Below are 26201 nucleotides of genomic sequence, written 5' to 3'. Positions count from 1 at the left end.
ATGTTCTATTGTAAATGTGCTACAATGACTCAAATCTTGATTTTGTGTGAATAAAGAATATTTTAACGTTACAAGCGCACTTGTTTTTACAAAAACACTTGTTCTAGTACCAACTTCATCCTCTGTGTGCACTGATTGGAGCTGCAAAGCAAACCCCGACAGTTCAATAACATTAGGGCGGATAACGCATTTTCCTGCCTCTCGGTAAGTAGGCGTTGAATAAGCATGCCCCCTTTTCTATTAAACATGTTTTGTTATATTCCACTATCTTACGGAAGGCCTCCGGCCGGCTACAAAGTGCAAAAGAGGGACGGCGCCGCGGTGGCTCTTGGGGTGCGTAACACCTTGCGCTGCTGCCTCCAAAGTCACAAGGTCTACAGAAGCTGTGGCGGCCGTTTTTCAAGAGCAGGAGAAAACTAAAATAGCCATGGCGTCAGGTTCTGGCGGAAGGTAAATATCATAAGGTGGTTGCTATTATTACGCCACACTTTACTCTGCGTTTAATTAGCCCAGTGTAGCTTGGGCTTATACAAATTCAGTCCGTTTGTTGAAAACAGGACCCCTGGCTAAGCATCAGCCGAGGGCTTTCATCCAATGCCGATAAATAGCAGGAAGTCCTTATGACTGAAGTGCACGCCCCATTCTCAAGGTTTCCTATAGCGCGTATATTTTTCGCCATTGGATGTGAAACATTTAGGTATTTTTTTATATTTAATGCGACATATTTACATATTTACCTGCTCACAGCAAGAAGGGGGGATACTTCACGCACTCATTCTAATAATTCTGTTGAGTTGACTGTACTCTGAGAAGAAACAATTTCTTTAAATTGAAGCTAGAACAAAGCATAGTGCTATTCTTGCCGAGAAAACCCAAACTGATACCTAAAGACTGATCTTACCCCCAGGAGTTGCCGGGTAGATTACTTGGCTTCATATTGTAAATGATGTATCTTAACACTGAGGTGAGCACTCCGAATCAACTTTATGTATAAAAACGTTTGACGGTACAAAGTGTACTGGGGAGCAAAAGCGAGACAGCGGCACCCATTTTAGAACTGTTTGCGAATCCTGCTGCTCGGACAAGATATATGTTAATATTCCTGGCCCTTTCTGATGATGATACGGATGAAGATGATGATACCTATTGGTTTCCCCTTAGTGGCGGTGTCATTACATGTCATCTTACCAAAAAGGACTAATATACCTATGTTTGATACTCTTGGTTTAATACTAGCCCTGCTTAGGGCTGGCACAATAAGCTTATTAGGCACAAAATACTTATTTTTTGGTTAGAGGTGGTAACGGTCCTAGGCAATATTCCCCTCTCTGCTTTTCGTCCACCACCATTTTAATCTTCTTTTCGTCGCCTCGACAGCCGTGAAGTTAACTTCCTCTGTGCTACCCTTAAATGCTAGGGCTAGTGGAAGCCGAATATTTCCCTCATTTAGATTTGGATAGATACCCTCACATTCTAACACTATGTGCTGCTTGTTTCTCTTTCCTTTCCGCAGACGACGCATACCCCAACATTTTGTGAATACTTCCCCACAAAGGTCTTACTTAGTTCGCAAGCAACCTGCTGTATCTTCAAAAAGCAAAGCACTGCCCAGAGTAGAAATTTTTCTTTCTGATGTTCAATTTCTCAGCCCTGAACATCTCGAACGACATTTTAGATTCCATTTTTACTCTCCATTTATTCGTTTCAACCTGCCTTGCCTCTTTTTTGGTTACCTTGGCTGTTTTGGATTCTTCACTGTTCTATCCGTATTTCATCGTTAGCCTTCTAGTCTTCCTTAACCACTGCGTGTCCACGCTTTTGATGTTATAGGTACCTAAAAACCTGCCCACCTTCGTTTATTCATTGCTCTCGACCTCATCTCAAAACTCATTTTACTCTGTGCTTCTTGAACGTCAAACGACGCCCAGCCCATATCTCTCTGCATTGCTTCATTGGTTGTTTTCCCATGCGCGCCTAAGGCGAAACGGCCTACCGCCTCCTACTGCCGTCAGCAAAACTTGTTTTTGCAAGTACGTGTGGTCTACTGGAAAACGGTTGTCTGAACAAAAATATTTCGGCATTTATGTGTCACCTAAAGTAACGCTGCACAGAAACGAAGTTATCTTAGTTTTTATCTTGCTGGAAAAACGGCGCAAACAACAGACACGATGCAAGAAGGAGACTAAAGAGCCGCGTCTTCTCTGTCGCTGTTGTTTATGCGCTTTCTGTACCAGGATGAACGTTTCACACTTGTGGATAGCATCTTCAGTGTGTTTGACCGAGTGAGATGCCCTACGACATGGTGATAAAAATTATGAACATGAGCCTAAACTCCCTCAGAGGCTCTAGCTAAATGCCTATGTACGGAATAAAACAAAGTTCTGCTACGGCAGCGAACCAAAACCCAAGCCAACCCTGTCACACCGGCTCAACTTTTCCAAGATAAGTATAGCGCTGCCAAAGTGCATAAATATAGGTGCAACTTTTTTTCGCGCCACTGCTTTCTCAACACCTTTGTGGTGATGCAGATGGCTCCGTATATTAACTCTGGAAATTCCCACTTGGGCTCACAAACATACGAAGCTGGGTCTACAGGTGACGCGAAAATTCGCACTACTCAAACACTGGGAAATTAAGTTTGAAAATTGGGGGTTTTATTCATTTAATTTTGCATTGACTGGGAAAGTAAGGCAAAGATTATATGTCCTGCTCGTTCAGCTAGGCTGCGTTTTCAATTAACATTGCACTCAATTGCATTTAAATAAAAAAAATCATGCACCCCTCAGTCAAACGACGAGGTTGGTTGCACGCAAAGCTTTCTGGTGACGAATTCTTTAATTGTCGTCTAGGAATTACAAAATAATAATGGCTGACTATCTCGAGCCCTGGACGAGGACCCGCACAGCGATCCGCAGCCAGGTTGTCTTCAAATAAAGGTGCAGTGTACCGGGCGGAAGGTGAGTTTGAATGTTAATTGTAAATTTTGAATTTATAAGTGGAATATCGCAATTTATTGCACAACAGTAAAATGTTAAGAGGATGACCTGTACAAGGTTTTAAAACAGCTTAGCGGCCCCGGCCCCTGTAACAAACCTAGTTAGGCGAACATATTGAGGGTTAATTTGTCAATTGAATGAGGAGTTTGTTATCAAGTCGATGGTTGGATGGCATACCGTCTGGTCAGGTAACATACTACAAAACAAGAAACACAGGTCACTGACCAAGTCAAAAACAAATTGACGTTTCGGGAGCGCTACGGCTCCCTTTTTCACAATGAAAACGGCCACTGGAAGACGCCGAATTATAGAGCCCCCAGTAATCTTTCAAGAGATTTGGCGTAGTCAGGATTCATGCAGCCGTCCGTCCTGTTGATTGTGTGCGGAGTTGTCTGTATAATCAAGGACTCCAGATTCAGGCGTGCAGATATGTTGCGTTCCGTCGTCAGTATCTTGTGTTGCGTTCCGTCGTCAGTTGCGTTCCGTCGCATTGCGTTCCGTCGTCAGTTCCGCTCCGCCCAATAGTCGACTTTACGAGGTCTCCTCTTTGCTCTCTGTCGAAGTACCTGCACGAAATCGTAGCGCCACTGGTCGGGAACAGGGGGCCTACATCATGAACACATCGGACTTTGTTACGAAAGCGAAGGCTGTCACTCTGGATATCCTGGTGTCTTTTGACGTTTGCTCCCTTTTGACAAGCGTTCCGGTTGAACTGGCCATTGAAACTTGCGGGCAACTTCTAAGCAAGGATCCATCGCTAGAAAAACGGACCCCTTTTGACGTGACGGAACTACGCCAGCTGCTTCGTTTCTGCCTGGGAAACACTTACGTTAGCTACAACGGTGAATTCTACCAGCAGACTTCCTGGACAGCGATGGGGGCCTCAATATCCGTGACGACGGCAAACCTCACAATGAAGGCCATAGAATCCAAGGCATTGGATAATTTCCAGCCACGGCCAAAACTGTTTCTCAGGTATGTGGATGACTGCTTCTGCGTCCTAGACCAGAGGCACGTTCAACGATTCCTGGAGCACCTTAACGGCATGGAGCCTTCAATTCAATTTACTGTTGAAGAGGTGGCCAGTGGCTCACTTCCTATTTTTGGAAGCCATCGTTCCTCGTAGGGCAGAAGGTCTTACTTTCCGTGTTTACGGGAAACCGACTCATTCTGGAAGGTACCTGGACGTCAAGTCAGCACACCCTATCAGTCACAAGTGGTCCGTTGTCACGGCATTAACAAATCGGGCCAGACGAACCTGCTGCGATGAAGTTGTGCTCCAGAAGGAATTGGCAACAATTGAAAAGGACCTAAAGAAGAACGGCTACCCGCTTTCGTTCGTGAGAAACACGCAGAGAAGAATGGTTCCGGAGCGCCCTCTACTCGAGGAAAATGTAACAAGCCAGAACACAGAGAAGCCAAAACGCGCCGTGGTGCCATATGTACCTGCGATCAGTGAGGTCCTGGCACGTGTTTTCCGAAAGCACAACTTGCAACTGGCGCACGCACCAACAAGCAAGCTGCGCAATGAGCTGGTGAATGTGAAAGACAGGCTTCCGCGTTGCAAATTTCCTGGTGTTGTTTATCGGATCACTTGCGCCGAATGCCCAGCAGTATACATAGGCGAATCCGGTAATTTTTGCAAACGCATAAAGCAACACCAGTACGATGTGCGAAAGAAAAACGTGGTCTCCAACGCCATTGCGGAACACGTGGCAAATACTGAACATGCGATAAACTGGGAACATTCCAAGATACTGGCGACGGAACGCAACATATCTGCACGCCTGAATCTGGAGTCCTTGATTATTCAGACAACTCCGCACACAATCAACAGGACGGACGGCTGCATGAATCCTGACTATGCCAAATCTTATAAAAGATTACTGGAGGCTATATAATTCGGCGTCTTCCAGTGGCCGTTTTCATTGTGAACAATGGAGTCGTAGCGCTCCCGACACGTCAATTTGTTTTTGACTTGGTCAGTGACCTGTGTTTCTTGTTTTAAGGAGTTATCAAGGAGACACACACACACAAAAGTTGTCGCCATCCCGCCCTTCAAAAGCTGATTTCCAGAGAGTTTGTAACCGCTACATTTCCTGATTGGGGAGGGTATGAAATGTTTTTGTTCTTCTGAATTGGCTTTTTGCTTTGGCTCGGCTTCTCTGGCTGCAAATGCTGAGTCCTCACTACCGAGCGTGTATTGAGAAACACCTTCTCTATTTAGTGACACTAGTTCCGCCTAGCCTTCAAACAGGATCTGGAAACATCATCTTTACCAGGAACACATGGTGGTAGTGGGAACCAATTGTTCACAGGCGCCTTATCATCAATAATGTGGTTTAGATGGTTTGCTTGCTGGTGATTTATTAAACATGTACTGAGCTCTAAGCTATGTGCCTTGTTACCCTGACGCATGCGTTTTGCGCCTTAGACAAGAACTGCTTGATTATTCCTGTTTTTTTTGTTTACGACACAAAGTTTTGCTACTAACCATAGGCTAACAGCCTTTCTGTAAAAAGAAGTCGCCATATCACATCATATTGCAAATATTAGGCGGAGTGCTCTTTCTCATTTAGAATATTTGCACATAATGCCTTCGGTTATTATGAGGTTCAAAACTTTGTGCACTAAAAATTTTTACATTTCATTTCCATACTTTGTTATGCATTTACCGACATTCCCAACTTCACGTTGGCGTGCACTGTGAGGCCCCGTGTTTTTCTCGTCTTGCTGGGCTTGGTATGGCATCATTATTTTTTGTAATAAACATACATAAAATGAATGACATAATTTATATTGATGCATTGATGGAACCTTTAATTTTGTGATGCTACCTAAATAAGTCAGCATTCTTGCTTCGATATTTCACTTGACAGAACGAGCTACGAGATCTGTTTTTGAAAGACGGTAAGCCTGCTAACGTTTAGCTATATTGTTGATGACCATATATGAAACGTATATTATAATAGACAAGAAAATATAGAGTTATAAAGAAGTATAATAGCAAGGTCAGGTAAATAGTGGCACTGACGAGGCCTGATATAGGCTGTCCTAGATGCTTTACTAACTATAAAATTCACGTGATTATCCCAAAGCATATTTTTTGAAAAAACGCACTGAACCATTCGTAGATTTTTACCATTTGAATTTCTGTGGTATGCAACAGAATGGTGCGTAACTCGACGGTTGGGTGGCGCGGGTAAAATGCACTTATTAGTTTTATTATTGTTTTCTTTAGGTTAGTAATTGGAGCCTATACAATAATTACCTCATCTATGCTATTACCTGAACTACATAATTCAGAGGACGACTTACCTGCAAAGAACAAACTAGCATCATCAGCATATACTGCATAATAGACTGTTTCTTCAATTCGGGCTACTTCGTTGACATAAAGTATAAATAAAAATCGTCCCACAAAACATCTTATGTCATAATGATCCAGGGTTTGAAGCCCAATTTTATGAATAACGAGGTCGAGAGGTTCTTCCAATTCTCTAAACAGCTCAAGTAACATAATTGGACGTCCGAAGTGGTCTGTAATAAATTCCTTCTGTGCCAGTACCACGAGTTCTCTGGCCTTGTGTCTTCGGAAACCATACTGCGCAGAATTTACTATGTGTAAGGACTCACTGAAAAAATGGCCGTGTATCTGCTGCTCTCGTTGCAAATGTCAACAGAAGACGATAGTAGACTGGCGCCCGTGCCAAGTAAATGCCTTCCTTCTCTTTCCCTTTCACTTCTTAGGCTCTTCCTCTCCGTATGATTCCTTCCAAGATATCCCGCTAGAGGCTTGCTCAAGTAAGTTTATATTCACCGCTTTCGACTGCTCCAGGCCAGGTGCTTCGATGCCGCACAGTGGAGACGCGCGTGAACTAGGCACCATACTTCAACGTTTTTAAACCACATTGCCTTATCCACGTGCGTTCCAAGCAGAATGTGGAACCTATCTAGTAGAATTTTTATATTGTGTTGCCATTTGGTTCCTTAATATGCCGCCAGAAGTTATAGTGGTGCGGGCAACAGCAGGCGACGGAATATTTTTTTTGTTAGTATTCCGGGTGGGAGATGCGAAGCATCCAAAATTATTTGAATGAAGGTACAATGCAAATAGCAATTATGTGTTGATTTTCGTCCTCATATTTGCGTAATGTCTTGTTCGTGTTCAACAATGGTGACAAGCATGAGCATTGACACCGGACTTAGGCATGTAGATTTGGCTGTGTATATAAAACTATTGCTCAGCTTCGATATCCCTTTGGCCGGGTGGCTGAATCGAGTCAAAGACAGACAGACACACATACAGACAGACCAACATTTCTGCGTTTAAGTACCCCAAGAAAGACTGCAGTCTTTAAAAGGTTAGGCATGTCAAAATGTTCTCGAAGCTTTGGAAAACTCTGGCATATCTGAAACCTCACGGCAGTTGGATATCTTATTTCTAGTAGCCGTTTTATAAACAACGGGTATTTTGCATTTCAGCGTATTATAGAAGAAAATCCCGGTGACAAACACCTATTAAAAATAAAGGTCAGGCAGGGTTGCAGTATATCAATGACAAATTTTACAGGTTTCTTTTAAATATTTTCGGCGTCCACGGCTCTTCTATTGCCGAGGGCCAAAAATGCAGCTACAAGCTCACTCTCACAAACTGGCTCTAGAATCTGGTTGGGTTAATTGGGTAGGTCATATATCTTTGTCCCAGCGGGTGGGGGTACTCTCACTAGCTGCTACAAAGAAATCGTTAAATGCATTACCTAAATCATAGCTTCGAAGTTGAATACCATTGCCGACGATTTCGGTTACATCTTTTGACGCATTCGTAAATGCAGTTTTATGTGCCTTCGAAAATTTTTGTGTGTCGTTGCGTTGAGGTAAATTGGTTTGGGCAATATAGTATTTTAAAACCACGATGGTGCTTAGTGACAAAATTTGTAGACTTCTGAAACATTTTAAGGGGTTCAGGGGATTCACTCATTATATATACCTTGAGTATTTGGTCCCATCTTTTCACGCTTGAAGCGTCCTTTACATACACACCGTTTCCGACCTTTTTGCATGTTTGAAACCTTGTGACGGGAAAACACTGAAAGTATACTTCAAAGGCCGTTTAAATAATTGAGTTGTAGGCTAATTCAGGATAGCTCGCTGCGAATACATTGTTCAAATTTGCTCCGCTTTAGCAATCTCTGAAATTGTGTGGCAATTCAGGAGTAATAAGTTTCCATAAAATTTCCGAATGCTGTGGTTTAGGTTTGGTAATTATTTCATTCAAAAACGTAAATATAGCCAGTAAATATACCCAGCCCGTAAATATACCCAGGCACCGCCTGCCCAGGGCGGTAGTCTGGAGTTTGCCCGTTTTGAAAACTTCCGTTTGACGTCCGTTTTATTGCGACGTACATCCTTGTTGTATGGTGCCTTTGGGTTGAAGTTTACTAACTGTTTTTGCAAACGAATTTTAATAATATAAATTATTTAAAACAATTTTTTATGTTTACTTGAATATATTTTTAAAACCTAGACATGACGATATTTTGTTATGAAGTTGACATTTCCCCTAAAGGAAGGAATATAAAAGATGGAAGGTGCAGCCCGCCATTTCCTGTATTGCGGGCTGCAAACAATGCTACGCCTGCTCAGTTTTTTCGTGCTTGGAAAACAATTTTATGTCTATGATAACTACCGTGTATGAAGATAGTAACCCTCTATTACGTATGCTGGCCAGAAGGCAATGACGGCATCCAAATGCGAGATTTTCGTTGGCATTTCTGTGGCACTTTCTGAATGAGAACCTCTGTGGGTTGCCGTGATTTTGGATTCTTAACTACGTGCCTGCTGTGTGTGAACTCTACGAACGCTAAGCTAGTATGTGTATTCGCAAAAACCAATAAAAATATATACATTTCATGCCGAGTGCTTGTGTAATTTTGGTCTTCTGCTGGGCGGCTATCACGCTCGCAGACGATCGTTTATTTCACTGTGTGATTGTGACGGTGTAGATGCACCCGTAGATGGAGGGCTACTACAGCATATACTTTCATCGTTTGCGACGCTCACTGAAAGCCTCCGGTTGCGAAGAAACGAAGGGCACATCTCACGTGGTCTCCGAGGCCGCAACAAAGTTTGTCTGGAAGGTTGTCGCAAAACCACCACACAGTCCTCTTGAAGACTCGGAATGCTTCTGTAGGCGGTTAGACGAGTCAAGAATATTTCTTGTCCTCCTGTTCCTCCGGCGATCCAAAAACAAGGCAATGACCGCACATTTGTATTAGAACTGTGAAATTCGGCTCCTAGATATCGTTTGTGCCGAGAAGCCGCGGCTCAGCGAAGAAGATCCGCCGTGCTTGCGTTTTGTCACATCCGGCTGTTCGCTTTAGCCGATCGGGGCTGGCTCAAAACAGTCACTTTTGAAACGGACACAAAATGGACAAAATTCCCGAATGCCGCACCGGAAGTCAAGCACAAACCTAAGTAGCTACCAGAAAAACAGCACATAACCCAAGCGTCCTTTCAGCGCCGTCGCCGCCACACGTGCGTGCAGTGGCAATTCCGGCACCGGAAACGCGAACATACTTTTCCTATGTCTGTGAGGTCAATTGCGAGGCAGTTCTGCAGAGATGGCCGCAGCTTTTGAGCTCTTTTAGGTAGGCAACAGAAACAGAGCACTAGGCAAGCGTCCCTTCACTGCCACCATTGCCGCATGTGCGCGCTCTCGCACACTCATGTGATGGGCACTAATAAAGATGTACCAATGGAATCCATAAAATAGGTTCATGCCTGCATGAATATCACTAATTCTGCTTATTCTGGTAATATTTTACGACTTCTTTTAAAGACGATAATAAGGATACTTCGCATATCAGGTATAAAAAAAGCCCATGAAGCATATGCACCTATGCGAATCTAGCGAAAAGCTTGATGTGTGAGGAGAAAGACAAAGACAAATACCAAGAAAGAGTGCGGTAAAGATGCGTCAGTTCCATACAGATCAGTCGGTTCATATACCGCAGTGCTCCGTTCTCGTAAATATAGACAGGTTTTTCAAAACGTCCCAGAAAATGAAACCGCTACGTCAAACATATAATTTGTCATGAAGCGCAGAACGTTTGCTGACCACTTCGTGTGCCTCAATAAATACAAAAGCGGAAGCTGACGCTATAGTGAACATCTGGTGTCGAGGGCATGGTGACCGAGATAGGAGAGAAAACCACCATTAGCGGCAAAGTGAATAAAAATAAATTCAGCTTGAAAGAAAATATGGGTGCTTCCATCTTAATGCGAATCTCACCATCTGCCCCCAGAGTACCACACAAATTCGGATCCCAAAAGGCCATCTCGAAGTCTCTGGCTGATTAAACCTCCATCCAGAATATGTCTCGTAGCCGCCGTCTTAGAAGCACGGGTACTGATGAACACCTGAGTAATTTTGCAGTGCCAATAACGGAATTCACAATTCATCCAATAAACGTGTAGGTTTGGCGTAAATGTCCGCTTTCGTTGGCGATGTTGAGGCGAGTATGTCGCGACGTACCATTACCTTTATTGCTACTCCTGCAGCTCTGACATCTTCAAAAGGTGCGTTCAGACATACCTACAATGATTTTAACGGTAATTCGCTTATGTGCAGGGTCAGTGTGGCGGATAGGTAGTAATAGGCCTGCGTATAACCTCACAGTTTCCGCTGCCAGCGACTCTGTCTTGACAAACGACAGGAAAACAGGCGTGAGTGGCAGAGAGTAGCTACGATGACACATACAAATGCTTGATTTCAGCTCGAGCGGCGCCAAGATTCTCTAGTGCCGGCTGTCTCACTTACGAACGCTGCAGTCACCTGGCGGGCAGTGTGCTCTGGATGCTCCACCAATAACGGAATATGTATTTGTTAATTGCCCAACAATGCTTTCGCATTCCTTAGTTTGTACGGAATGGGTAAGTGTCCTAGTTTTTTTCTCTCCAAAATTACGAGCGCACCTCACACCAAAGCAATGTTGCCCTTTTTATAGGAAAGCCCTGCATTTAGCATGTGGGGGTGGCCTTGAACCCCCATGAGGAAGTAGGGCCCAAAACCAGCCGAATATTCCAGCACTGAAAATGTACTAAAAAACCACATGTCCACAAGAGGCCGAAAGTTGGAAGGAAGTATACCAGCTTGTGTCATTATTCAGCGATGGGCCGCAGATACCTGCTCCCGACTTATGCATCACCCGCAGGTATGTTCCTTTGAAAAGTCTGCTGGAATAACAGTTTTTCAAGGTGTATTACAGTTATGCAAAACATGCGCACATCCGCGTTTTTTCCTCGGCTCCCTCAAATAGGCCTGCCAGTGACTCTCGCCGAACTTTAGTGTTCGCGTCTGTGAGTTCTTGCGGTTTTCTAAAAGTTGTAACATTTTTTCGTGGGAGAGGGGAACCGAAATACTGGTATACAAGTTGTTGTTTTTTTCCTTTGCTCTCTTGGTAGCTTTTCTCCTGTAATTAATGCAGCAACGTAGAATTGTTTACTGCGCTACATTTGCGAGCTCAAAGCGACGCGGCCCAATTTGTTTCAACGCCCAAACCACTTTCTTAATAGGGTAATTTTTATTTAAAATGAGTGAATAATGCTGCGAGTAAACAACCTTGGTACGCAGTTTTCTTGGTGGAAGGCATTACTCATGGCGTTTAAATTAACGATGTTGCTGCGAAGCAAACAGAAATAAGACGAAGTAACACAAATAGCATATATAGGCTGAGAGACGGAAATACGTGGGCTGCCAGCAACGCCGTAACAAAAGACGCCAGAAATATCGGAACATCCGCAGCGCTTTTAAGAGAAAACATCGTTTTTACATTGGGTAGTGAAAATGGCTCACCTTGGATAAGAAGCAACGGCGGCGAACTATATTTGGCAGGGGGCGGCACCTAACACGAAGGAAGTGGGTGAACATAAATGAAAAAAATCAATGTTCAGAAACAACCAATGGTAAAATGTTTGAGTGCAAGATGATGAGTACACCATTAGTAGAAGATAGAAAATTTAAAACCAAGTTATACACACAAATTCTTTTACAATACTTATTAATACGGATCAGATACGTGTTTGCTTCTTACTTGATTGTGAAGTTACTTCGCTCATTTTTGTATCTGGTTAGTGTGGTTGCGAAATGGCTTATCACAGCAGAGGACGCCGAAACCGAATCTCCAAATGTTGGTGTGTATATAGCTGCAGAAAAATACAACAAGGCAGCAGAGCGTCACTTGTACTCAGAGTTAGCGGCATTGTCCATTTCTTTCCCTCACCCCTGAGGATACAAAATTTAGTAGGAGACGAGGAATTGGCCCTTACTATTCGTCATTTCCTGCGTGAGCCAGTGGCAAGCGAGGTTGAAACGTGTCTAATGTGCACGAACTGTTTTTGGCATAACTGACCCAAAAAATGTTCCTAAATTGGAAGTGCACGTGAAAAGCCTTACGCGATGGGAAACAAACTTCGCCAGGGTCACAACTGATCGTCAGGTAGTCAATCTCGCAACACCTGTTGAAACGTTACCGCATCGTGGTCGTCTGTAAGCCATAATTGCACAGGCTTCAAACTCGCACCAATCGCTGCGAAGTTCTGCGAATTTTCTTCTTTTTCGACGCTGATTAAATATTGAGCGCGACTTGGACAACGACACAAGGGAGAACGATGGGACAAGCGCTCGACGGGACATGAGCTTGTCCCTTCGCTCTTCATTTGTGTCGTTGTCCAAGTTGCTCCTTATTTTTAAACCATAATACACCAACTTGCCCAACAGATGTTTTTATGTACTTTGACCCTGATTGCATAGTACCCGCAAGCGCGGAGTAAGAATTCTTTCTCCGTGCCCTGCCAATATGCTCGTGACCTAGCGCTTCGTATTAACGATAATGAATCCGTCAACCACAACTCACGCGTCAGGTTGGCTCTGCACGAGCCGAAGTTGGTACGAATGTACCGCAGCCAATTGTCTTCGCTGTGCATTAAGAAGAAACGGTCTAGCGTTGTCTAACGAAAATGTTTTTGGAAAATATTACCCGGATACTTTGAGTTCGGATACGTGGAGTGGTTCGGCTAGAAGCTGGGACATCGAGTCGCATACGTGGGTTCCGCGCAAGTCAACGCAAACCCGATTAGATATGGGTGAAAAAGCATTCAACACCTTAGTCCCCAAAATTTGCATCGTTTGGCTGTACGTGCTGGTTTCTTATCATAATACTTACTTAAATATTTCTCAAGTAGTATTCTGGAGCTTTTAATATTTAGACAAATACGCAGAGAAGCAGGCGAAAACAACTTACGACGTACTAGTGTGACGCTGGAGTACAAATGAATGACGTAGGTTTAGGGTAAATAAGATTTTGGCAGTCATTTTTTACGCTCTAGCTTGGCTACCATGAAACTTTTTGTGTCTGAAAAACAACTATCCATAGACGCCTCCTGTGTCCGAAGCGCGAGGAGTTCTATGGCGCCAGGAGTTGTGAAATGATCGTCGCCGTGCGCGCTACTAGCACGGTGACACAACGTCGCTCGGAATGCAAGAATGTGCCTTGAGTTTTTGCTGCCTGCGCGTTTCCGGCTAGGAGTGTACCTTTTATAGGAACGGCCCTGGTCAACACTGTAGAAAAAAAAAACTTTTCTCATCCCTCTCATCTTAGCTCTGTGTCACCTCCTGCCGTGTCTGGGTCCTACACTGTACCTTCTCATCGTCTACGAGAGAGAAGGGCTCATAAGTTTGTTCTTCAGAAATGTTTTTTTTTTACTTTTTTGTACTTTAGGTCACACTCTTCCTTTCCGCGGGCTCACCGGGTATTTTTACGGTCAACCAATCAGCGGCGTGTAGTCCTTCTTTCACTTGCGTACCTCCATTCCGAGATTCGGCTTCCGTGATTCGCAAAAACATGAACTGTACAGATTCTTGTGCAGCAAACCTGAGAATACTTTACGGTAACACTTACCTCGGCTCTGCACTTTGCCATTCTGAATACAAACACGACAAAGGCAGGGCTCCCAGTGCTTAATTTCGGAGTAATATTCAAACAACTGAAAATTTATTTCTCCGCAGTCGCGGTCCACTGTTTGGTTTTTTGCGTTACCTTGGCAGGGCACCATAAATTATAAAGATCAAAGGTACCTAAAACCCTGCAGATGTAAGAGATTGGCGACAAGTGCGGAAACATACTTACGCCGGTACTCTCCTTTGGGACTTTCGTCAGATCGAGATATGGCGCAGTCAAGATACATTGGACCATTTGTCACTTCATTGTTTTTGTCTGTTTTTTTCCGCCAATGGTGTACTTGTAAAACATTGGTTTGATTAAACGTTTCAAACTTGTCTGCGATTCATTTTCGCGGGTGCAAAGCGCTGTAGTTGGTTAGTTTTCTTTTCCGCCTTTTTATAGAAGTTTCCGGTTTTTTTATATTTTCATGCTTGCTTTCATTCTGTAAGAACAGTATGTATAGCACATATTGTATTTCCCTATAGTATGTGTTTCACTGTCTACTTTTGGTACTTTAGGTTTTTTCAGGGTCCCTGCGGTATGAGAGCGATAAATGTGGTAACTTCACAAAGTATGAACTTTTGTGCATTTGCAAGGCGGTACAATTTTTTGGGATAGGGGGGGCGGTGGTGGGCCCGAGTCGGCCAAGAAAGCCTGCAGATTCATTCCTTTCGCATGTTTGTCCCCACTGCCAATATCTAAACCAGTGTTCTAGTTTCTACCCTGCAGTGTTGATGGGATCCGCTGTAGTAAAAAACTCCCACCTCCCCTCACGGGAGCCCCTGTGTAGATGCGACGCATAGGGGGTTCACGTTGCAGCGTTGGACAGCGGAGGAACGGCGCTGGAACGATGGAGCGGAGCGGCGCAGGCACCGCGTTTCATAGCGCGCATAACGGTGAGGGGACGCGCCGGCGCCAGTGCGTCTGCCGCGGCTATGACGCAACACAATCCACTTTAATCCAATCCAATCCAAACCCAACCCAATCCAATCGAAGCCAATCCAAGCCAAGCCAATCCGAGCCAATCCAATCGATTCCTATCCAATGCCCCTCGCGAGAGTGTTCGCTATCTCAGAGGAGAGCGGGTGAGCGGCGGAGAGCGCAGCTTGCGCGGTAAGGAGAATGGGGGAGGGGTGCACGCCGACGACGACGCCGGAGGCAGGGACAAGGCGAGTGAATGAGATGCGTTCGCATCTAAAAGTTTTATTTATTTATTCAGCCAAACAAAATAAGGTGATGGTTACCGTCTTTCAAACTTTTCCACCACGGGCTATATTTCGCTTTTGTTTTGAACGCACATACCGCAGCGAGAAATGAGATTAGCTGCTGCATCCTGCGCAGCGCAATTCCTTAGACTTTGTTTGTGTGCAATAAACGTGAAATCGGAAAGAGTTACCACAGGGACAGATAGGGGATAAAGAGATAAAAATAAAATACCAACTACACGTTCTTACGAGCTTCGGCGGCGGTAGGGCCTTAAGAAACCCTTTATAATCAAATAAATATTCAAAATATCACTGAACCACAAGGATAAATGAATTTTCTAAAACCCTTTTCCCTAACGTTGCCTAAACTACTTCTGACACTGCGTTTCGAAGAGCGGTAATATTTGGCTCTTTTAGAATTAGCAGGATATTTTGGAACATATGCACGGAAGCACCTTGAGGACACATTGACGTTGTTTACTGAAATTTGTGAGCTTGGGAACTTGTGGTCACGTATTACCCTGACGTAGCTGACATAAATGCATACTTTAACCTCTGACAGACTTTGCCTCTCACAAACTTCAACCTCTCACAAACTTTAGCCTCTCACAGCCACTACTCTATTACGCACCCACACATGTTGGCCGTTGTGGCGAGAACAAAACAATCAGCGTGTTGCTAGCAGCTCCTCTGGAATTAAGAAAGTGAACCACCACCAAGTACTCTTCAATCGATACTGCCTCGTATGTGCTGGCTACAGGGAGCGCTCAGCGAGATAAGGGCCACACATAAGTCGTAATCGAAACCCTCCTCCGAACATTCCCGAGCATGCCGGCGTCGCTAAGTCTTCCCACTGCACTCGCAGGGCACGCCCATTCTTCTTCACTTCAATGGCGAAGCTATTGAACCAAAATTTGCCTTGTTTGTCGAGTTTGAATGCGGATTTTTTGTTTGTTATTCAGGTTGAACGCGAGAAAAAATACGCAGATCATTGAGAAGCCGAAACGAAATGTGGCGGCAGCCCTTACGCTAACCAATTAGCGCCGCACTGTATATAATAAAAAGCTAGATGAAGTCTTAGAAGGCTTTGCCTTCTTTTTTACCGTAACAATGTATGATCTGACCTGCGAAACATCACCAGAAAAAACAGAAAAGTGAGAAGGAAGTGCGAAACACGGGAAAAGATACAGGGCCCGAGGTCAACACGCCTGCGATTGTTTTGCCTATGGCGTACACATGTTCCTATCTGGTATCCATCTACCCAATGGCCAAGGACGCCGACAAAGAAAAATGCACAAGAGAGGCAGTTGACGCATCGATCTGCTATCCTGTCTCTATGGCCAGTTCTCGCCAACTGTTTCGTGCCTGGTAAGAAAGGGATTTCTTTACGGGAAGGTAATTCTTCGAGACGTCTTCTGGGGCCTCGTAATTACCGCCCATCTCCATTTCTGAAGCTGGACTCCCAAACCGTGGTGTTGCAATCGGACACTGCCACGGTTTCCTGGTCCACTGCTTAGCGTCTCTCAGCTCAGGCCAATGCTGCGATCCTGCTTCCTCTGGAAGGCATAAATGTGGAGGTCAATAGGATGACCTTTGTAAAAACTAATGGATCGCACTATACGGTGTCGAGTCCGATGTTATGGCTTTGTTCTTTGCGGGGCTGGGATGATTTCTCGTAGGGTGGCGCAAGCATGGTCTGATAACATCGAAGGCTATAGAGAAACATCTTCTACTTTCTGGCCGTGATTAAGACACCACCTGAAGAAACGCAGAATATTGACTATAGCTTGTGCAATCACTCTTATAAGCAAGTAGTGCACATTCATTGTCACTTTTGGCCTTCTAAGACAGTTATTTCCAACCGCTATCAGAGTATCAGCGGAAGGCCAGATGTTTTCTACTTTTCGTCCGGCAGAGAACCATGCAAACTCGGCTCACATACTTTATGCCTGCATCTCGTTGGGTCTACGTGTTTGATTTTTCGTTGTACTGGTAGTTCGAAATATTTCTTTTAGACACTATTTTTCTTATTGCTCCTTTTGGATTGACATACATGCGAGAACTTGCTATGGGGCGCTTCTGGGTGGCTTTTGTTCAGAATTTATATTACTTACGGCACCGCGTGTTAACAACAAAACTCGCGATGCAACTTTGGTTCTCGTAATAGTACAAGTGGGAAATCCAGGCTTCTTTCGCGGCAACCAACGGCACATAGATCAGCTTCGTTCAGCATTTATCCTCGGTAGAGTTGGTTGCACTCTTCACTTACTTCAAGTCATCATTTATACACCACACAGACAAGCCCTGAAATGCCATTTATATTGGCTAGACTGACTTATAGCACACAGTGGTAAGTTTTAACTTGTTATCAATCACAATAATCATCATCTGGATTAGGCTCTACACGGTAAACCTTTAATTGGGATGGCCACGCTGGTCTCCCTAAGCTTGGGAATAGTGTCACCGACTCCGTTTTGTACTCATTACCGGAGGTCCAGGTTGAAGTGTAGCAGATAACTGAGAATTGCCATAGCCCCCTCTCCGCCCACCCCCGCCCAGAAAAAAACTATCCTGACGCACCTCCAAGTATATAGTGCGCTTTTCCACGTAGTTATAACAAATTTGGTCAATAACGTGGTCTAAAGATGTGCTCAATTCCAGCCATTGTTGCAACTCCCCGCCTGTAACGCTGAACAATGCGTTAATGGATCGCCCTATGAAGCTGGTCAGTCGTCTTAAACACGTGAATCCCTCATCAGTTATTGAAAGAGGTAATAATTTCTAAATTTAGAGATCAAAGCAAATTGAACGTTGCTGTTTCTATCAAAAACCACTAGACTGTAGCTCGCTTACCGCTATCCCCGATGACCGTGCATCGCAGAATCCACGAGGGCAGGAAAAAACTCCCTCTCACCTTCCCGAAATTTTGCGCCCATGGTTGTGTGCACTGGGAAGCTCCTTTCCGCGCTTCTTGACGGCGTTGTTACGGCACTGCGCCAACCACGCCGATTCAGCGCCGACAAGCAGGGCAATGCGCACACACGCGTCAAAATCACCTGCCCGTCGCTTCGTTGATATGTGTGGCTTGGAAAACGTTTTTGAATTCAGCCATTCTCTGCAAGCCAGTTTTGGTTATCAGGGCCGCTGCTCGTAACAAACCTAGCTTGAAGTCATGCACACAGTCTTACGCTCGCAGAATCCGTCTAAGCTTCTAGGGGGCAGCGTGTCTTGCGAAGGGCAGGGAGACATAAAAAAACCTATTTGGCGGCCGAGAAAACACGTTCTTAATTGGTATGGTGCGCTCTTTTTTGAGGGCATCGTCGAAGGCAAGGGATCTCCTATTATGCGACTTGTATGAAACTGCAAGATGGCTCGAGTGAGACGCACGTGATAAAAAATTACGAGGTCTTCGAAGTTACCTTTGATGAGTCGACGTTGAAAGCCTGTGTGGTGATGCAGGTACGAAAGACCAGTCAAAATATCTTTCGCGTTCTCTCTGTTTTTAAAGTGATGATCGGCAGCCACCTGTTTCCGCATTATTGCTAAACATGTTGGCAAGTTTGTACATGCGTATTGCCTAGCGGGCTTATCTTCCCGTTCATTGATGACCTATTTTTCTTCTCGGGTGACTACTTTACCAGCCTTCATAACGTTTATGTATAGATTTACTCGCTATGTAATTGACATTTGACACTTGAATCACCTATGCAAGCCACACAAATTTATTTTGTTGTTTTTTGCTAAAATTATTTGGCTTATTCCATACAGTTTCCTCTTGCATTTTACCTCTACTCGGTCAAAGCATGCGGAGACCGTACGTCTTTTTGCCGAGGAAGGCGTTCACCACAGTGAGGGATCTCACAGCCCGTTCTTTGGTTTGCTCAACAATATGCGTGGGCACCCAGGACATTATTCGTCGATTGTAAAGAGACGCATGTAAAGCTTTCACCCTAGTAGCAACGGCGGTCTTCTGTTGGTACGTTCGCGTGCCCGCAGGAGACGTTTAGCAGCAGCGGATAGGCGACGCCATTTCTCTATAGTAGTTAAAGCGGAACACCAACAAAGAATTAACTATGGTGCACTCTGTCATAGCCTGCAGCAAAAACGCGATGATCAAAGAAGATCGTGCGATGAATGCGCACAGTTCCCGGCGCTAATTATTCGCGCGTAATTTAAACACATAGAAATGGCAAAGAAGCGCATAACCAGGCTTGTAACTTGTAGACGTCGGTTTCAGCTTGTCAACTAAGCACAAGCAGTTCGTAGCACCTTTGTATGGTGAAGAAAGGAACTAGCAAGTCGTCCATAGGGAAATAAATTACTTCGTGTTTACCGGTAATCGTCCGTAACAGCCCTTTAGAAAAAGCTGAAATCTTTCAAAGACTAACTATTTACAAAGGTCTTGAACAATTATTTGAAGGCTCGTACACAATGTGTAAAGTCCACTGCCCAATATATTCTGGTTCACATCAATATACCCACCTATGGGCTAGATAAGCGAGATGCACACAGACACATATGTCTATGAATTATTCGATTTTAAAGTTAAATTCTACCAAATTCTTCAATGAGCCGAAGTTATACCCCGCCTCCAACGTGTGTTATTCCTAATATATCTATATTTAAAACCCACAAATCCGGTATAGTGTTACATAGGATGACATGCTCGAAACCAGAAAGACACTGCAGGCGCGTAAACATGAAACCGATCTTTGTTTCCCCATAATAATGCCTTTTTGCTGCTCTGGTGCACATCAAACAATCACCCACCTGTGTATGTTTCCATATTTAGAAATCGAGGCGCACACAAACCGAACCTTGCCTTCATGGCCTAAGAAACACAAAATTACTTCGTTATATACCAAATGGCTGTCCTGAGCCAAAACTATTTGCATCGTCATTATTGCGGCATGTGGGGAAAGAGTTTCGCCACCTGTCCATAGACAAAGATTGACCAAACAACCGAGAACGAGAGAGATGTTAGGTGTCAAACTTTACACCCACCAGTCGGGGGAGGAAAGCAACCGGGCTAAGTTAACGTTGCCGGCGCGAGGAGATTTGAAGCAGTGGTACTGTGCTTGTGCCTTTCGAGAGTTGGGTGCCCCAGTTAACGTCCAATCAGTAGTTGTGTTGGTGGCTGTGGTACAGCGTGTGCTTTCGCGAATCGAGGTAACTCGTCAGCGTTGATGCATAGTGTGAAATAGGATGTGGAGTTACTTCAAAGACCAGGTGGTGTTAAATGAAGGAAAGACGCGTTCGACGCCGTTGCAACGCTGAACAGCGGAAGTAGCGGAGAGCACAATATGACGCTGCTAAGCGCCGAACGTTAACAATCACGACTTCCGCAATTCACAATGCGCGCTTGGCCAACGAATTAGGCTTGCGAATGGAGTGAGAGAAAGGCCAAGTGACTCGCTGCTGGAGGGAAAGCCGTTGCATGCATGTAAGCCCGAAACAGAAGTTCGCTAGGCAGCCTCGCTTGTTGGAGCTGTGATGTTGATGCATTACGGAGGTTGAACAAATAGACCTTCAATAATTTTTATCTCGAGCGCATCGAACAGCACTCTTCCCTTGCTTAACCTAGTTCGTCAAATTGTAAGACCATCACGCCACTGGTAAATACGGGAGAACTTTTTTCCCTGGCATCGCGTAGGAGGTTTTAACTGGGGCCAGGTGTGGCCCGCCTGCATTTTCCTAATGATACGGTAATTCAACGCTTCGACTACTCTGTGTATAAATTACAGTAGAAGAAAACTGAACAAAACTGTAAAGCTCAGTATGAAGATCTATCTTGTGCCTGACAACTTATAGCTCGTTTCTTGGAGGTTTCTTCGCGGGTCCATTAAGCTGAAACATTGCCAGAGTAAAAACGTTTGCCGCGAACCATGGCATCTTGGCCGTTTACTTATGTTTTTTTACCACCGCCTGGTCGAGCCCGAGGATTTTATTGTTGTGTACGTATTCCAGAAAGCCGTAAATAAAACATTGTGTGTCTGGGTGCATAATGATGCACAAAAGTGTATGTTGCTTAAAAACTTCGCTAAAGTCGCGAAAGAGTAACGTGTTGCCAACATCATGTTTTCCGTTTAATGTCAATGCTGCGTCGTAATCAGGCTTCTACGGCTGCAGTAGGCTGTATCACTTGCTCTTCAGGCTTCAGGGAAAAGAAATTCCGTAAGTTATTCCTTACCCACAGCAATGACGAATCTCATAAGGACGCTTAAAAGTTGGTTTAAAATTAGAAGAGGCACAGCCTGGGAAAGCAGTTTCGAATGCAAAGTTTTCGCTGTAAGGGTGTAAAAGTTGAAATTGATGCCAAATACAAATTCACAAGTCGCATATGATGACGCACAATATAATGCCTAGTTTTATACTTTGTAGCACTATTTTTTATAGTATAAATGTTTTTCAATGGAGACTCAAAACTTGAAAATCTCATGTATGCACGGAGGTTCGAAAATGAAATCAAATACCCCCACCAACAACGGTATACCCGGCCGAATGACCACGAATGGGTTTATACAATACGGACCTATCGCGCTTTTTTTAATTAAAATTACTCAAAGTAAAAGGTCAAATTTTAAATAAATGCATAATATTGGCCGGTGGAAATCTTCAGGCCACCTTGAGGAACGATATAGCCTTATGCCGCACACATTGCGTAATATAATAGGCGTTGGTTCAGAGACTGAACCTGCCAGGCTTCGGCTTCTTTCAAATTCTGCATAAGGGAGTCCGACGTGGCATACAAAGGAACTCCAAAAGCAGCGGTGGGGACAGCTGCTTTTGGACAGCTGCTTTTGGGGGAAGACAAAACACAAGTTTGGTTCATTCGGAAGGTTGCATCGTTAGAATCTTAATGACACCAGTTTTAACGTACTCTTCGCTCAAATAAGCTATATAATTAGGGAAAAAGGAAATGGCCATGCGACCCACTAGCTCATTTCCAGCAACAGAAGCTATGACGACATAAGAGCCCAGCTGTGCGATTGGCTGAGGCCGGCAAAATCAAACGCAATTTAGACAGAGCTTATAAGCTTGCCGAACGAGCTCTTTGCGCCTAAATGCAACGCATATCCATTTCACAGCAGTAAGAATGCTGCGGAAAACAATAAAGTTACGATAGTTCACATAAACATAGAAATACCAATGCGCACTGTTGTTGGTACTGGGTGCACTATGCGTATTTTAGCTGAACACCAGTCCGACGCTTTGGAGTTGTCTTATACGACACTGGCCGATTAGCGTAAGCGACGTTGCCTTACGTGACCCTGTTTGTCCATGATTCACGAAGCGATTACTTTACAAGCCAGGTGTAAATACGGTCAAAAACAAAGCAACGGTGTAGTGTGCGTATGCTAGCGCCACCCGGGAGGTTTGACGGCAAGCAAGGCTGCAGAGCCGAATGGGGCAGTTGAAGTTGGTTTGTACACTTGCCGTTATGATTTCATTGTAGACCTCACCAAAACACACGATTTGGCGGTGGAATCACAATTTCAACCTAAAAAATAAATGTCTCATTCAATACGGCATCATTTCCTGCAGCGCAAGCGCTCTATTTGCTGCTATATATGCTGCAAGCGCAAGCGCTGCGGACGCTATAAAACACCAAATCTTTCGAATAAAACCAACTTCTTTTTTGTCTTCATGGCTCCTTTAAGGACCGAGGCACATATGAAGGCCCGTGGAGCGCCACTAATATTTCGCTCCACTTCAACTTCGTAGCCCTACCTTTAATTACAAAAAAATTCTCCATGTTCTCTAACACGGACCGTTCTTCTTTCGACCCATTACTCTGTACCATTCAGCACCGAGATAACAGAAGTATCTCATGGCTGATTTTTCTGCGTGGCAGGACATAACCACGTCCTCCTTTTTTCCAGACAGAGCGCGCATCCGCCGTAAACTTATGCAGTTTTTCTTTTTCTCTTTCTTTCAGGCAATTCATGGGCATCTTTAAAGGAAATGACAACCGCTTTAATAATGGCAACGTTTAAATTCGAAGGTGTGCTTTATTCTGTACCGAGGCAGTTTTTTTTTCTTTCCATCGCGTGTGCCCCCTGCTAGCCCAATCTTTTCCGCCTGAAATTATCCGTTTCAGTTACTTTAGCATATCAAACTACATTGATGATTTAGCACATCAAACTACATTCTACAATATTCTCGGACACCTGGTTGGGTTGTGACATAGGGTAAAAAGATGCTTTATTCGCTTTGTCGATATGAAGACATATACCAGGAAGTGATACCTTATAATGATAGGTCGAATAATTGCGTGGTAATTACTTTTAACGGAGTGCTTTGCGATACTCGTTAATCAAATGATGAGTGAAGTACTCTCGCATCAAGAATTGAGCCTGCTTCCAAAAAAAAGAGAGGAGGTTTTGAGGAACCGTTTTAAAGCAAAAAATGTTATAAATGCTTAGGTTAATATTTGTGAGTAGTAAAAATGTAATGAGCGACTTTTCACTAACTCCTCCGCTTTATGCAGGAATTTTGATGTTGCTAGGAGTATCTGTAAAGGCCCCGCGCTGGATTGGCTCGTGCTCTATGTGCATAAAACAGCACAAACATTTATTCTGGTTTGAGATGTTTTTGGAGATCACTTTCAGCCTGCAGTAATCTCTCCTGCACTACTATAAGCATTAAAATAATTCAAGTTTAAAGTTACACACGTTAGAACTTAGCCCCCGCATTTGAAGAAGGGTTGTGAAAGCACGAAAGTGGTTTGTCTATTTCTCTTAAAGAGTTTGACGTAAATATTTTCTTTAAGATAAGAGGCAGTAGGCTATTCTGTCTAACAAATTCTTCCGCTGACATGGATGTAACTGGATTAAAACTCGGAGAAAAACAGCTACGAATGCTTCTTTATAAACCTAGGAAAGAGGATTTCGAATCAATAAAGCAACATGACGTAGTGTTTATATTCTTCTACGGTAAGAATAACCCATCTTGAAAACAATGACTCTTGGGTGCTTGAGAAAAATACATGGGTGAAAAAAATGAAGCCTTCATTATTACCATTACATCTCTGCCTTAATAGAACAACCTCTCAAATGTCTTAAAAGTCTCTTTCATGCAGCTCTGCGGACGTATCTAGCCTTCGTATCTCAAGACATGTGCATTCCAGTGCGGCAATTTTTATATTCATACAAGATTTTCAACGGTCGTTTCAGCGCATACATACGTATAAAGCAGGAGTGAGAAGCGCGTTAGAATGGGTAGGTCAGTGCAGTGATTGGTAGATCGCCATTAGTCATTATGGTGGGATCGAATACCGGTGGGCAAGATTTTGCTTCAATTTCGGCGTCCACCTCAGCATTACGTCATCCGTCAAGGGCGTATCCAGACAATGCTTGATGAAGGATGGCTGCTGCGATTCGAAGAAGACTAGGAGGCAAGTGACCCATGTTTATGGGCATGGGATGAAGCAGGACATGACGGCAGGCCCTAACGACCTGCTGGACATAACGGTGCACACATGTTACGGCACGATGCATGCAATGCTTAACCCCTCTTCTCAAATCTTACTTTGTTTATTTGTACCTAAGTACAGTAATCCAGTGTATTTCGTTTGGTATATATGGCCTGTGCCACTTTTGCTAGAATAACGGTTAAACCTAAACCTGTATTTGAGTGTTCCCTTTAGAATCTACATAGGTGGGGGGTAAACTAATTTTGGCGTCCGTCCTCTTTGGTAAATATTGGCTCAGTGGCTGAGGCAATGTGCAGCTGAGCTGAAGAACGGGGATTAGACCCCGCAGCGGTGGCGGCTTTTCAGATGGAGGCTAAGAGAAGAGCGAAAACGCCCGTATGTCGACATGCAGGCGTAGGCCGGATTCCTACGCGTTCAAAAATTCATGATAAGCCCTTAACTACGGACCGCGCAATAGCCCAGCTGAAAATGTTTGCGTGCGACGTTCCTCTATATCTTCTTTTCTGTGCGGTAAAAATTTCAGTTGATTAGCGCCAGTCCTGTGTGGTCTCTTCTTCGTTGAACCATCTTTACTGCGCTACGTAACCAGGTTTCACGGCTTAAACCAACTAGCCCGCATTTATGCATTGAAGAACACGTACAGTGTTTTCAGGGCGGCTCTTGAGGCATTGCGCTAAGGCACGCATGCGAGCGAGGAGAGGCCAGCGCATCGCAGTGGGACACGCACCCTCGCTCTCGACATTTTAACTGCCCATGTCCGTGTCTTTTCCACGGCCGCTCCCAGATCAGGGCACCGGTATCTTCGCCGTGCGTTCCGCGGTTCGTAGTTCAATTGTCCATGACGGTACGTGCGGGACCAGTGATAAAAATATCGAAAAGAGCGAGAAATCATCAGCCACCACAGGCAGCGCGCCAGAATTAACGCCTGTGCCCTCGCGTTTTCGCGAGATATTCTCTTTTGGCCTTTGCAAAAGCCAGTACAGGCGCCTTCCCCAGAAAAAACGCTCTTACACAGTTCAAAAAAAGCGTACCGGATGCTCCCTCAGGCACGAAGAGCTCGCTTGAGACTAAGCTCGTAGAAAAATATCACCTTCGGGCAATTGTTGTTAACATCCCTCAGCTAATCCCGATTAGACAGGTGCGACACAATACCTCCTGTTGACAAGAATATATAAATGTAGCAACCAAAAAAATCTCATCTTCCAATAAAATATTTAATGCTTTCAAAATTATACCTATCTTAAAAGAAAACACAACCAATGTTCTGGTGCAACAATTGGTGCGCTGCCATGAAATGACAGCAATATTGGTGAAAGAAAAAAATAACGAAATAAATGTAGAGATCACTCTCAATATTTATACATTCCTTCCAGTTCTTTCGCGTTGTTGTTTTATGCTGCGTAAGATCTCCTGCTGTCTTCCGGTGATGCACAACCTCTGAGGCACTGACCGAAGAACTGCCCGCAGAAAAAACAGAATTGGCGTAAATATCGCCAGGCATAAAAAGTCGACGACCGTGGAAGCTGAACTGCGTTTGGCGCGTTATTCGAATGTGCAATGA

This window comes from Haemaphysalis longicornis, unplaced genomic scaffold, assembly GCF_048455015.1.
Source record: "Haemaphysalis longicornis isolate Haplotype H1 unplaced genomic scaffold, Haemaphysalis longicornis Haplotype H1 scaffold_5, whole genome shotgun sequence".
Taxonomy (NCBI): Eukaryota; Metazoa; Arthropoda; class Arachnida; order Ixodida; family Ixodidae; genus Haemaphysalis; species Haemaphysalis longicornis.
Note: the sequence above shows the minus strand (reverse complement) of the source record.